Raw genomic sequence first — 13,616 nt, 5'->3', positions numbered from 1 at the left:
GCAGTAGCAGATGGCCCAGGCACTTGGGCCCCTGCGCCTGCATGGGAGACCCGGAAGAAGCTCCTGGCTGCTGGCTTTGGATTGGCCTGGCTCCAGTTGTTGCGGCTAGTTGGGAAGTGAACCAGTGGATGGAAGACCTCTCTCTCTCTGCCTCTCCTTCTCTCTGTGTGTAACTCTTTCAGATAAAAAAATAAATCTTTAAAAAAATACTAGATAAAAGAATAAAGGCTCCCCACATCATCAGAATAATGTGGCACATTTAAAAAAAAGTTTACACCAGGCCAATGTCTTTTTTTATAAAAAGATTTATTTATTTGAAAGGCAGAGTTACAGAGAAAGAGAAATCTTTGATCCATTGATTCACTCCCCAAATGACTGCAACTTCATCAAGGTCTCCCACAAGGGTAGCAGAGACCCAAGTGACTGGGCCATCTTCTGCTGTTTTCCCAGGCACAGTAGCAGGGAGCTGGATCAGAAGTGGAGCAGCTGGGACTTGAACTAGCGTTCATATGGGATGCCAGCATCACCAGTGGTGGTTTAACCAGCTGCACCACAAGGCTAGCCCCTAATGTGTTCTTAATACCCCTAGATACCCACAAAAGGAACAGAGAAGTTGCCTGAGTTCTTGGCTATCACCCAAAAGTCAGTTTTGCCAAAGGCTTGTAGTACAGTGTTACTTGGCTTTTTTTTTTTTTTTTTTTTTAAGGTTTATTTATTTATTTGAGAGGCAGAGTTTCAGACATGGCTCACTCCCCAAATGGCTGCAATAGTCAGGACTGGGCCTGGCCAAAGATGGGAGCTGGGAGCTTTTTCTGGAAAATGGCCTGAATGCTTGGGCCTCTGCACCCACATGGGAGACCCGGAAGAAGCTCCTGGCTCCCAGCTTCCATCTAGCTCAGCTCCGACCATTGCAGCCATTTGGGGAGTGAACCAGCAGATGGAAGACCTCTCTCTCTGTAAGTCTGCCTTTAAAAATAAATAAATAAAATCTTTAGAAAAATACAGAATTATGTAGATGAATTAGAGCAAAGGTCATTGATTATTGAATGTCTCCATCTTCATAAGTCAATGGAGAGTCATATTCTACACTATTAAAATAAGACACTTCCATCCATCAAAAATTACCAGTGTATTTTAATTTTGTTAAAATAATATACATTACTGCCATTTCCTGGAAAATTATTCTAATAATTACATAAAGTTTCCATCTTTGAAACAGACAATTATATGATAAAGCATAAAACATATTCACAATAACAAAGATGTCCTTCATGTGACTGTATGTGGTGTCTTTGTGCAGTGTACGGCCTGAACAACTGAATATCCTGCTCTTGGTCACCTTCTGGTGCAGTCATATGGCGTTTTCTGGGTATCTTCCTCGTCACGAGGGAGAATTCCTGGGTTTCCCTCTGCCTGATGGCAGGGAGGTTGGCATGGGAGCAGCCTGGATGGGGGGAACATTCCCTTCCAGACTTGGCGATGGGAAGTGGGCAGAGACTGCCGTGTCCTGGAGGCATCCATGCTCATATATTACCTGCATTTTCTTTTTTTTAAGTTTTATTTTTTTAAAGATTTAATTATTTATTTGAAAGTCAGAGTTACACAGAGAGAGGAGAGGGGGAGAGAGAAAGAGAGAAAGAGAGAGAGAGAGAGAGGTCCTCTATCTGCTGGTTCACTGCCCAATTGGCCACAACGGCCGGAGCTGCACTGATCCGAAGCCAGGAGCCAGGAGCTTCTTCTGGGTCTCCGACGTGGGTGCAGAGGCCCAAGGACTTGGCCATCTTCTACTGCTTTCCCAGGCCACGGCGGAGAGCTGGATCAGGAGTGGAGCAGCTGGGTCTCAAACCAGCACCCATGTGGGATGCTGGTGCTTCAGGCTAGGGCGTTAACCTGCTGCGCCATAGTGCCGCCGGCCCCCAGGCTCCACTTTCTCCTTCCCACTCTTGCCTCTGGGACTTCACATGTGCTCGTCCCTTTGTTTGGACACCTGCTCTTCTTTTCCCCTGCCCTACAATAACAAGCTGTTTGTTTTCCAAGCATAGATACAAGCAAATATAAGTTCCCAAGTATTTTTTAATACGTTATCATTATCATGTTGTAAGTTGTGAGCAAATGCCTATAGCTTCCAATAACTTCTGCACCAAAGGTGTTTTTGGCAATCTAAAACGGTTTTTAGAGAAACAATGAAGAAAGGTTTTGGCAATGTGCACGTTCATTCTGAAATACAGAAAAATCTGTTGTGATCTGTATTGAGTAGTTTGAAGATCAAAACATGAAACAGCAGAGTGCAGCACAAGTGGAAACACTCCGACATAAAGGCCTGTAGACCGCCAAGTTAATTAGCAGAGGGCAGTGGGCGTGGGGCCCAGAGGAAATTAGGCCAGAGGAAGCCAGGCTCGAGGAAAGCAGAAACAATGACTGCGCTCCAGTGACAGCTCCCGCCTGAGCCGTAATTAAGGCATTAACTACACGACACCCCCTTGGCTGCAGGCTGACCCGGTCCCCGGCAGTTCCCATCATCACCATGGGGCGGATCTGCACAGCGCCAGGGAGAGCTTTGCAGCTCGCTGGCAATGTGGCCCGAGGTTTTACTTTTTTAAAAACTCCTCGCAGGCCAGGATAAATGAATGGGATCTCTCATTGTTCAGAACTGATGCTGAACTAAAATTGTGATTCTAGCGAAATAATAGCAGGTGGTTCATGTTGTGGATGTAATTCTACGACTTTTCTTGCAGAGCTTCTCAGGCAATCAAATGCTTTGGATAAGGAAACATCCCAGCACTTTCAGTGGGAAGTCAAGGCCTCCTTGCACAGCGGTGGGAAGACAGTAACAGTTTAATACAAGGTTACTTTTAAAAGTTTGTGGGACATGGAATTAAAAGAAGTTTATTTTGGTACAAAATTTCTGAAATCTACATACATGAGGGGTCTTCAAAACATTCATGGAAAATGTCTATGACCAAAAAAATAATGCATAGATTTCTTTTTTTCTTTTCTTTTTTTTTTTTTTTGCATCAGAATAAGTTTACTAAGGTTGGTGCTAAGGGGCAGGGCATTAAGCTGCTGCTTGCAATGTCACTATCCCATATTGGAGTTTTGATTAGAGTTCCACTGCTCCACTTCCTTGGTAATGTGCCTGGGAGAGCAGCAGAAGATGGCCCCAGGGCTTGAGCTCCTTCCACTGAAGTGGGAGACCCAAATGGAGTTCCAGGATCCTGGCTTCAGCCTGGACCAGCCCTGGCCACTAAAACCTTTTAGGGGAGTGAACTAGCAGATGGAAAAATCTCTTGTCTCTCTTTCTCTGTAACTCTGCCTTTCAAATAAATGAATAGATCTTTAAAGGAAAACTCACTGTTCAATTCCATGAACTTCTAGGTACTCCCAGTATCCCGTGCTGTGCCCAAATGTCCAGGAGTGCAGTGAACATGTGCTAGATAAACTAGAAACAGAGAGAGGAGGGAGGGCAGACGTTTGGCACAGCAGTTAAGTCACCGTTTGGAACACCCACATGTGCTATCAGAGCTCTTGGGTTCTAGTCCCAGGTCTGCTTCTGATTCCAGCTTCCAGCCCGTGTGCACCCTGGGAGGCAGTAGGTGATGGCTCATGTAGTGGGTCCCTGCCAGCCATGTTGAAGATGTGGATTGCATTCTGGGCTCCTGGCTCTCACCTGGCCTGGCCAGGGCTATTGTGGGCATTTGGGAACTGGAGGAGGAAGGGTTCTCTCTGTCTCTGTTTCCCTTTCTCTGCTTTGAAGAATAAAAGAGAGATGAGAGGAGACAGAGATACACTTTCTCTGGGGAGCACATGTTCACGCGACATCAACCATCAAACAAGTGAATAATGGACCCGCAGAACCTTTAACAGGGGAAGGAAAATTTGCAGCTCAAATGGCCTCACGAGCTCCATCCTCTCCCAAGGTGTCTGGCAGCTTCCTCTGTAGACGGGACTCTGCACTTGGATGGTTTCAACTCTACTCCTCCTCTTGTTTTCTTTCTACTTGCTGTAGCTTTTGTTATTTTTTATGAATGTAAAATTTGTAGCATATAGTCAGTGTTACAAATACTGACAGTGTATTTAAAATAATTTTTTATTAATAAAACAAATATTTAACGTGACAAATACTCAAAAAGAGAGGGGAAAGTACAGGGAGGGAAGGAGAAAGAGAGAGGAAGACGGATTGATTTATTCTTTCTTTTTCACTGTAGCATCCAGTTTCCATTCACAAAGAAAAAGCTCCAGTCCATCTTTTAATTTTTTTGAAAAATTCCTGACATTACAGAATTAAAGCGAAATATATTAATATTCTACTCTTACATTTCTAAGACAAACAAAATTCATGAGCTAAAAAAACGCGGGAGAAGCTTAAAAAATTAAATATGGATCTCAGCATTAACAGCTGAATGGAGAAAGAAGTTAAAATGCTTTAATTGTAAAATCACGAGTAGATGATAAAGTGTGTGGGAACTGAAAATTTACAAGCTACTTAAAACCTGGAATCACTGACTGTTGAGATGGATCTTGGAGGGTGGTGCACATGGGGAAAGCTCCCGCGGTCTCTGTGCAGAGGGAAAGGGATTCTGGATGAATCTGCACTGTTCTGGCAGCTCCCCGCACCACCTGTGTCCCAGGAAAGCCTAACATTGGTTAGACATTGAGCCAAGTTAGTGCTGGCAGCAGATCTGGTGATGGAAGCCTGCCTATCAGTAGATCCTTCTACCGGGGTCGCAGTTTTGATCTGCTCCCCAGACGTCTGATGAATCTCACTGATTTGGGTGCCTTGGCACCAACGTATGTAACCAGTCAAATCATTTGGAAGGTGAGTTCATGAGAAGTAGTGTGGGCAGGATGCATCCACCTCTGGAGCGCTGGAGTCAATGCCACTGAATCTGGTGTTGCCATGCATCATGGGAAAATGAGACTGTTGCATTGCCAAGTGGTGCAGCTTGGTCACATCTGGCTGTGGAATGGCATACTGTCGTTGCATGGTAAGGGCCTCCAGAGGTGGTCCCTCAGGTCAAGGTTCAGGCACGGGAACAGGGTGGTGTGGGGAAAGCTCCCGCGGTCTCTGCCTGTGCTGTACCTGTCCTGACCACCTGCAAAGATGACCGGAGAACTGGACGGCTTGGGCTGGCCCAGGATGCTCACATCCTTCCGTAGGGTGGGAGTGGAGGGCCTGGGAGAGAGTCTCCAACATGACCGCGCAGATCTGTCTGACACACTCGGTGATGGACTGTGGAAAGCCAGCATCGTGATGGTCCATTGGTTGAGTAGGGGAGGGAGCACACCCCCTGCCACCTGCACCTGAGCCTCTGCACCCACGAGAGGTCCCACTGACTAGCAGGAACCACCAGCAGCCGTGCTATTGGTCGCAAAACTAGTGATGTCTTCTTCCAGTTTGTCAATGATCGCAGCAAAGGCTTTGAAGATGGCGCGCGTGGGTCCAGCCAAAGCGGTCATTCTCTCTGGACAACTCCCTTCTGAGACGCTGACGCCTGCACCACTCTCCTCAGGCATCCTCTTCACAGATTCTCCTTTCTGTCCGATGACGCTGCCAACTTCCCGGCCATGCATTAGGAGCCGGATGGTGAGAGTGACATTTAATCCACCTTCAGTCATACAGGTGTCCACGTGAAACAGCATTCTTGGAAGCTGGACTTTGAAAGTTCAAGGCTTTGGTCACTGCCGGGAGTGAAACCAAAACTGCAGGCGCGAGACGACTGAGGGCAGGGGGGAGCGGGTGGAAGGGGAAGGGCGGGAGGCCGGGGCAGAGCCACAGTGGTCCCCGGGAAGGCGAGGCTCGCAGCGGCGGAAGCAGAAGTGGAAGCAGAAGCGGAAGTGGGAGGAGGGGATGGAGGAGGAAGAAGGGGAAAGAGAGCCCTAGGTGGGCTGGAGAGGCCGCAGGCTGCGGCTGCTCCTCTGCTGCTCTGGGAGGGAGTTGGGCCTGATTTATTCTGGAGAATTTCTGGGTTTATCAGCCACAGACAGCCTCGATGAACTGTTCGGAAGTGATGATTTAGTGCTTGGCCATTATCTCTGCTCCCCGTTCCTCCCCCTCAGCCTCTCTTCCTACATTTCTTCACGAATTTGCATATCATCCTTGCGCAGGGGCCATGCTAATCTTCTCTGTGTCCGTCCAAATTTTTAGTATATGTGCTGCCGAAGCAAGCACCCTACATTTCTGATTTAGAATTCACCAACCAAATTTGACAGAGGGTGTAGTTTCACTGCCTCTTTGGGTCCTATCTTTTCTGCTGGTAGCCCTGAAATCCTTGGACTGCTTGCACTTAATTCAGGTCTTCATTTCTTATTTGCTGATACTGGGAAGTGTTTCTTCAGATATTAAAAGAGTATTTGCATGAGTGTTAAAAATCCACTTAGTTATAAATTTTTCTTTTTTCTGTCTTACAAAAGACAACATTAAACTTCACATTATCAAAACTCTTTGGTCAAACCATTTATAATAAATGTTAGTCTTAAAATTTTTAGGGGTGGGTGTTGTGATGTAGTGGGTAAAGCCTCTGGTCTGTATTCCGGATGCTCCACTTCTTTTTTTTTAAACTTCCTTCAGTCATTTTTTTTTTAAGATTTATTTTATTTATTTGAAAGAGTTACAGAGAGAGGTAGAGACACACACAGAGAGAGAGGGCTTCCATCTGTTGGTTCACTCCCCACATGGCCTCAATGGCTGGAGCTGAACCAATCCAAAGCCAGGAGCCAGAGGCTTCTCCCACATGGGTACGGGGGCCCAAGGACTCAGCCTATCCTCTGCTGCTTTCCCAGGCACATCAGCAGGGAGCTGGATGCGAAGTGGAGCAACTGAGACCCAAACCGGTGCCTATATGTGATGCCGGTACTGCAGGCCACAGCACTGGCCCTGCTGCTCCACTTCAGCTCTCGCTCCCTGCTGACAGCCTGGGGGAAAACAGCAGAGGATGACCCCAGTGCTTGAACACTTGATACTCATGTGGGAGACCTGGAAAAAGCTCCTGGCTCTACCCCTTCAGCCCTGCCTAGCCCTGGCCATTGTGGCGTGAACCAGAAGATAGATCTCTCGATCTCCAAGTAAATATATAAATATTTAAAAAAATATATATGGGATTTACATTCTCATCCTTTGATAAAGGGTTTCTCCTTTGATAAAGGGTTTCTCCGAGTAGTTGTTCTTCCTGTCCTGAGCATAACGTTTATCATTCGCTTTAACACTCTGCTCCCCAAACTTCTCAACAAGCCTGTGACTTGCTCCTACTTTAGCTATGAGGAATGTCACTTTAAATGCAGTTTTCAAAAACACCATTTTATTCTATTTTTTTCCTCTGTATAACCAACTTTTTTGCTTTATTTTTATTGAAAATAATTATTTTGAGCTTGTCCTAAGGGAAATTCATTGAGTTTTTCAAAAAGATTACAGGACTGGCCAGCACCACAGCTCAATAGGCTAATCCTCCACCTGCGGTGCTGGCACCCTGGGTTTTAGTCCCAGTCGGGATGCTGGATTCTGTCCTGGTTGCTCCTCTTCCAGGCCAGCTCTCTGCTGTGGCCCGGGAGTGCAGTGGAGGATGGCCCAAGTGCTTGGGCCCTGCACCTGCATGGGAGACCAGGAGGAAGCACCGGGCTCCTGGCTTTGGATCAGCGCAGTGCGCCGGCCACAGCGGCCATTTTGGGGGTGAACCAACAGAAGGAAGACTTTTCTCTCTGTCTCTCTCTCTCACTGTCCACTCTGCCTGTCAAAAAAAAAAAAAAAAAAAAGATTACAGACCTTAAGGATGAGATGACAGCCTCAGTGGTTTCATGCTTTTGTTTGGTAAAATTTAGGACACAGCACACCACCTGCTTGCGATCTAAAATTTGTATTTATGTAAAAAAATCTGTGAGTGAGAGAGAGAGAGAAACAGAGATGAAGAGAAACAGAGTTAGACAGTGAGAGAGAGAGAGAGAGAAAGGTCTTCCTTCCATTGGATCACTCCCCAAGTGGCCGCAATGGCCGGCGCTGCGCTGATCCTAAGCCAGGAGCCAGGTGCCTTCTCCTGGTCTCCCATGCGGATGCAGGGCCCAAGGACCTGGGCCATCCTCCACTGCACTCCCGGGGCACAGCAGAGAGCTCGACTGGAAGAGGAGCAACCGGGACAGAACCGGCGCCCCAACTGGGACTAGAATCTGGAGTGCCAGCACCGCAGGCGGAGGATTAGCCTAGTGAGCCACGGCGCCGGCCTCCCCATAGCTTTTTAATGTTGTCCCCAGAGCTTTTGAAAAGATGGGAGATGAGAAGTGGGAACACTCATCACTTCAGTTCAGGTGCTCCTCCACTCATGACAGGGTTATGTCCCAATAAACCAAAGGTAAGCTGAAAAATATCCCAAGTCAAAAAACCATTTAATATACCTATCCTAGCTTGTAACCCAGCTTAGCCTCACCCACTGTAAGTGTGCTCACAATACTTGGGAAAAATCATCACACACAAAGCCAGCGTTACAATAAAGTGTTGAATGTCTCCTGGAATTTATTGAATGACTCCATTGAAAGTGAAAAACAACATGGCTGTATGGCCATTGCACAGTTGAAAAATGGAAGAAGTTGAACCGTGGTAAGTCAGAACCATCTGTAATGAACGTGAACATGGCCTGGGTCAGCGGACACACTGTGCTTAAAGCCTCTAGTAACAACACACAGGGGGCCGAGGGACAGCCCAGGCGCACGGACCAGTCAGCTCAGAGCTCTGAGAACTGAGTCCAACCCTTCAGCCTCAGTGTGACCCTGGGCCTGAGAGTCACAGCGTGACAACAAAGCATGACGGTGCTTTGCCGCTGCGGACAGTCTCTCACCCTTTCTGCTCCTCTTCAGGATGCTGGGTGTGCCTCTCCCTGCTGCTCGTTATTTACGGTGTGGGTTTGTGCGTGTAGGGGAGCAGTCAGTGGGGGAGAAGGGAAAAGACAAAACCGGACTGGAAGGCAGGGGGAAGGTGGGCAGTGTAGGGGGATGGAAAGGTCAGCAGGGACCACAGATTTAGGGGATGAGACAGAAACAAGGCCCTGGCAGGAGCCGTGAAGCCTGGGGCTTGAGGGATGGGGAGAAGGATTCTAGAAAACGCTACTGCTTTGTGTTGTGCAGTCTAAGGTCTCTCTGCCCGGCTTGAGCTTCTGTGTTTTTTTGGATGTGGTGCTGGGCTAAATTACCAGTATAGGAGATTGCAACACTGTCACAGAGTCTCCCATTCATGTTGAAAGAGAATTTTGCAACTCCTCTATCAAGAAGTGTCTATTTTTTATTTCTTGAATCTGAACTAGAGTCACCCCAAAAGTGACAGTCAGGGAGTTCCCATGAGGGCACCAAATGCTCGCTGAGATTGCAAACCAAGCAGCAGTAAAAGCCAGGGTGATCAGTCAGAGCGTTTATTAGAGAAATGTACAGGGGGCTTGGGTGAATCCTCCCATCAGACAGCAAGAGGAAGGGCTGATGTGTACAGATAATGTCCACAGCCAGGCGGTTGTTGTGGGAAACCTATCTGAGGGCTTAGGGACTTGGTTCAGGGCTGGGACCGATTACTTCCGATGTTTGGGGAAAGAACTTAGGTTCCCTTTTCAGTCCCTGAGAATGTTCGAGGCCTGGGCTTGTGTTCAGTCAGGGAAACGACACAGAAACAAAGGTGGGGGAGCTGGGGGACGCTACAGCTCCCGAGTGCTCTTAGGTACCCTGGAAGCATCACCCTGTGAAGGCGCCCCTCTGGACTGCTAGAAGAGGACCACGTGATGTGCTTTGCCCCACGGGCCCCGCTGACAGCTGGCCCACTGTCAGACAGGAGTGGGGCTGCTGAGCGTACATGATGTGGGCTAGGCAGGGAGCTGGAGAGCAAAGGAGCTGAGAGACCACCAGCAGGCTTTTTGCTTCAGCCCTGCCCTGCCTAAAACCCCACCCCTTCTGTGCCCATCCAACATAGCTGCAGATTCCGCAAGCCAATTCCCTATCGTGCACCTGAGTCTCCCTTCCCCACATGCACCAGAAACCATGTGACCATGTTTGCTGTGCCCCATGGGCAGATGCCATGACACCTTCCTGGAGATCACCATGGGAACTGAAGCCCTGCCCAAACTCTGCCTCATTTGCATATTCAATCAGGGCACTCCCCCCCCCCCCCAAAGGGACAGCCTGAACTTCGGTGGGGCAGCCATCTTTCTTTCCTCATGGTGAGAGGTTGCCCACGTTCGTGTTTGAACGAGCACTACCTCTTTAAGTAAATCTTCCCTTCCTTGCACCTCTATCTGTGTTTCTGCTTTGAATTCTCTCACACTGAAAAGAGAATCCAGAATAAACCCAGCCAGGGACTCCACGCCTCACAACACAAACATCCGGGTAAGAGCAGCGACAATGCTATGCAACAGACCAGCCCCTGCAGCCAGCGGAGCCCAAACTGTGGATTCCCAGAACTGTGAACAAACACATGGTGTCTGAGTTGTGCTACCAAGCTTTGGAATGGCGTGTTCTTCAGCAAAGCTAACCCACAGAGGCAGGATCAAGCGATCCCGAACTTCAGCAAGGCTGTGAGCAGATGGGGTTAGATGCATGCTCAACGTGGGTGTCCAGGAATTCATCCCTGGCCCCCACCCCTGCAGCTGGGGTCCCTGTGTCCAGCCGGCCCTGCTGTGCCCCCTGGCTTCCCAGGGCTGGGACCATGCAGCTTTCCCTGGTCGGCCGTCTCACTAAGAGTTTGGATTTACGACTTGCTCTTATATATCCCAAAGCAGCAACATTATGAATGAGGAAGGTGTTTTATTTTTAGAGGAATTGAGAGGTGGAGGAGAAAGACCAATGCTGCTCTGAGCTCGCCCTCCCCTCTCCCTGTCATCTGCCCTGAAGACATCTGCTGGTGACAGCCTCTTCCCTTTGCTGACCCACTTAGCTGGTCTGGGTGATGCAGCCAGCACCTCTCCACGGGTGGAAACCCTGGGAATCTGGGTCACTGGGAAAGAAGGGGCTGAGAAAGGAAGGCCAAAGTCACAGACTCGGACCAGTGAGGGAACAGGCGCTGTGCTGTACGTGCAAGGTGAGAAGCACCCAGGACGATATATAGTATACACGTGTGCTAAGATGGGATGCCATGCTCAATGAATCTGTTGTGACATGATTTCCTCTGCTCTGGGGGCAATTGACACAAACTTGGAAACACCATAAAGTTGACCTGGGGTGGAATCAATTGCTGTCCTCAAAAAATCAAATTGGGGATTGAGTGGGTTGTCCATTAACTCATTCATTCATCTGGTATTTGCTGAATAGTAGGTCCTGGGGTGCAGTGAGCAAAAACGAGAAGTATCAGAACTTACGGAGCTTCTATGCTAGAGGAAAAACACCCAATAACCACATCACTATAAAGCATCATTCGGTCTGCAGTGCTCCTGGTCCTCCTTGGATTGGTCTGTGACCTCGTGTTCTTTAGGGGATTCTGATGATAGCAAAGGGGGCTTCAGGAGAATTGAGAGCTATAGATAAATGGTAGTTACATTTCGCTCAGGGCCTGGGGTTCCTGGAAAAGAAAGCCCTCAAGACCAGAGGGGATGGGGCCAGTGCTGTGGCATAGCGAGTAAAACAGCCACCTGCAGTGTCCCATATGGGTACTGGTTCAAGTCCTGGCTGCTCCACTTCTGATCCAGCTCCCCGCTAATGCTCCTGAGAAAGCAGCCCTTGCACCCATGTGCGAGACCCAGAGGAAGCTCCTGGCTCCTGGCTTTGAATCAGCCCGGCTCCAGCCATTGCAGCCATTTGGGGAGTGAGCTAGTGGATGGAAGACCTCTCTCTCTCTCTCTCTCTCTCTCTCTCTCTGCTTCTCTGTAGCTCTGCCTTTCAAATAAATAAATTTTTAAATAAACAAAAAAGACCAGAGGGGAGATAAAGGATCTCCTGGTGTTCAGGGATGCTGTAGGGCCAGCTGCACCACACCCTGAATTCAGGGAGCTAATTTTAATGAGGGTGATTTGAATCATGAAAGCAGGGCAAGAAAGCTTGAAGCTAAGGAAAGGAGGCGAGGAGAGACTAGGACCTGATGGCTTTTAGCAACTGCATCCGAGGTTCGGTATAGAGGCTTGTTTCCATGGACACCACATCTGGCTGCACCATACCTCTGTTGATGGACACTTGGGTTGTATCCACATCTTGGCTATTATGAATGATGTGGCTGTGAATGTGGGGGATCAGACACCTCTCTGTAACTCTACCTGACACTGGCTTCCATAGTAGCTGGACCATTTGATATTCCAGTTTCTCCACATGTTCACCAATGCTTACTATTTTTGGTTTGGTTTGGTTTGGTTTGATGGTATGGGTAATGGGTGTAGGGTGGTATCTCATTAAGGCTTTGATTTGCATTACCCTAATGATTAGTGATGTTGGCCATCTTTTCATATGCTTGGCGGCCATTTGCATATCTTCTTTGGAGAAATGTCTATACAAGTCCTTTGTCTATTTTCTAATTTTGCCATTGTTATTGTTGAGGTGTAGGTGTTTTTAACATATTCTGGATATTAACCCCTTTTCAGGTGTGTGCCTTGCAAATATTTCATTCTGTGAGCTGCGTTTTCATTCTACTGATTGTGTCCCTTGATGCACAGATGTTTTACATCTTGATGTAGTCTAATTTATCTGTTCTCTCCTTTGTTGACTGTGTTTTGGGTGTCACATCAAGAAAACAGTTAAATTGTCCAACAGTGCTATAAGGCAAATAGTTAAGATTCAATTTCATGAAGCTTTTCCCTTACGTTTTAGCTTTAGTTTTTACATGTAGATTTTTGATCAATTTTGAGTTAACTTTTGTATATCACTTAAGACAGGGGTCCAACTTCATTCTTTCACACATGGATATCTAGTTTTCACAGCACGATTTGTTGAAAAGACAGTCCTTTCCCCATTGGCTCCCTTGAAGAAAATCATTTGACTCTACACGTGTGGACTTATCTCTGGGCTCTCCATTCTGCCTCTGTTTACATCTATACCACACTGTCTAAATTACTGTAATTTTTAGTAAGTTTTGAAGTCAGGAAGTATGAGTCCCTGATTTTGTACTTTTTTTTCAAGTTGATTTTTAACTGTTCAGGTTCCCTTGAAATCCCATCTGAATTTTAGGATGGATATTTCTTTTTCTGGAAAAAAAATGCTCTTGGGATTCTGGCAGAATTGCACTGACTCTGTCGACTATTTTGGGCGCCACTGACATCTGAAGAATATGGAGTCTTCCCAGCCATGTACACGAGATGTCGGTGTCATTCTTTAAATTTCTTTCAGGAACATTCTATGGTTTCCAGTGTACAAGTCTTTCATCTCTTTGTCAAGCTTATTGTTATGTATTTTATTCTTTTTAAAGCCATTGTGGAACTGTTTTACTAATTTTCTTATTGGATTGTTCATTTTTTTTTTTTTTTAAGACAGGCAGAGTTAGTGAGGGAGAGAGAGACAGAGAGAAAGGTCTTCCTTTTTCCGTTGGTTCACCACCCAAGTGGCCGCTAAGGCCAGCGCGTTGTGGCTGGCATATTGTGGCCGGCGCGCTGCGCCGATCCGAAGCCAGGAGCCCGGTGCCTCCTCCTGGTCTCCCACGCGGGTGCAGGGCCCAAGCACTTGGGCCATCCTCCACTGCCTTC

General features: G+C 47.5%; 1 non-coding gene and 1 pseudogene across 1 annotated transcript; both read right to left on the bottom strand.

Annotated features, from left to right (window-relative positions):
* Nucleotides 1-4,356: 4,356 nt before the first annotated feature.
* Nucleotides 4,357-5,622, bottom strand: LOC108177186 (poly(rC)-binding protein 2 pseudogene; annotated as a pseudogene).
* Nucleotides 5,623-6,060: 438 nt separating this feature from the next.
* On the bottom strand, nucleotides 6,061-6,169 carry LOC127492531 (U6 spliceosomal RNA). Its single transcript, XR_007922045.1, has one exon. It is a non-coding gene; the product is annotated as a U6 spliceosomal RNA (small nuclear RNA).
* Nucleotides 6,170-13,616: the final 7,447 nt, after the last annotated feature.

This window comes from Oryctolagus cuniculus, chromosome 10, assembly GCF_051225735.1.
Source record: "Oryctolagus cuniculus isolate XC-2025 breed Fujian yellow rabbit chromosome 10, ASM5122573v1, whole genome shotgun sequence".
In the NCBI taxonomy this organism is placed as follows: Eukaryota; Metazoa; Chordata; class Mammalia; order Lagomorpha; family Leporidae; genus Oryctolagus; species Oryctolagus cuniculus.
This window is presented reverse-complemented; position numbering and strand designations above follow the sequence as displayed.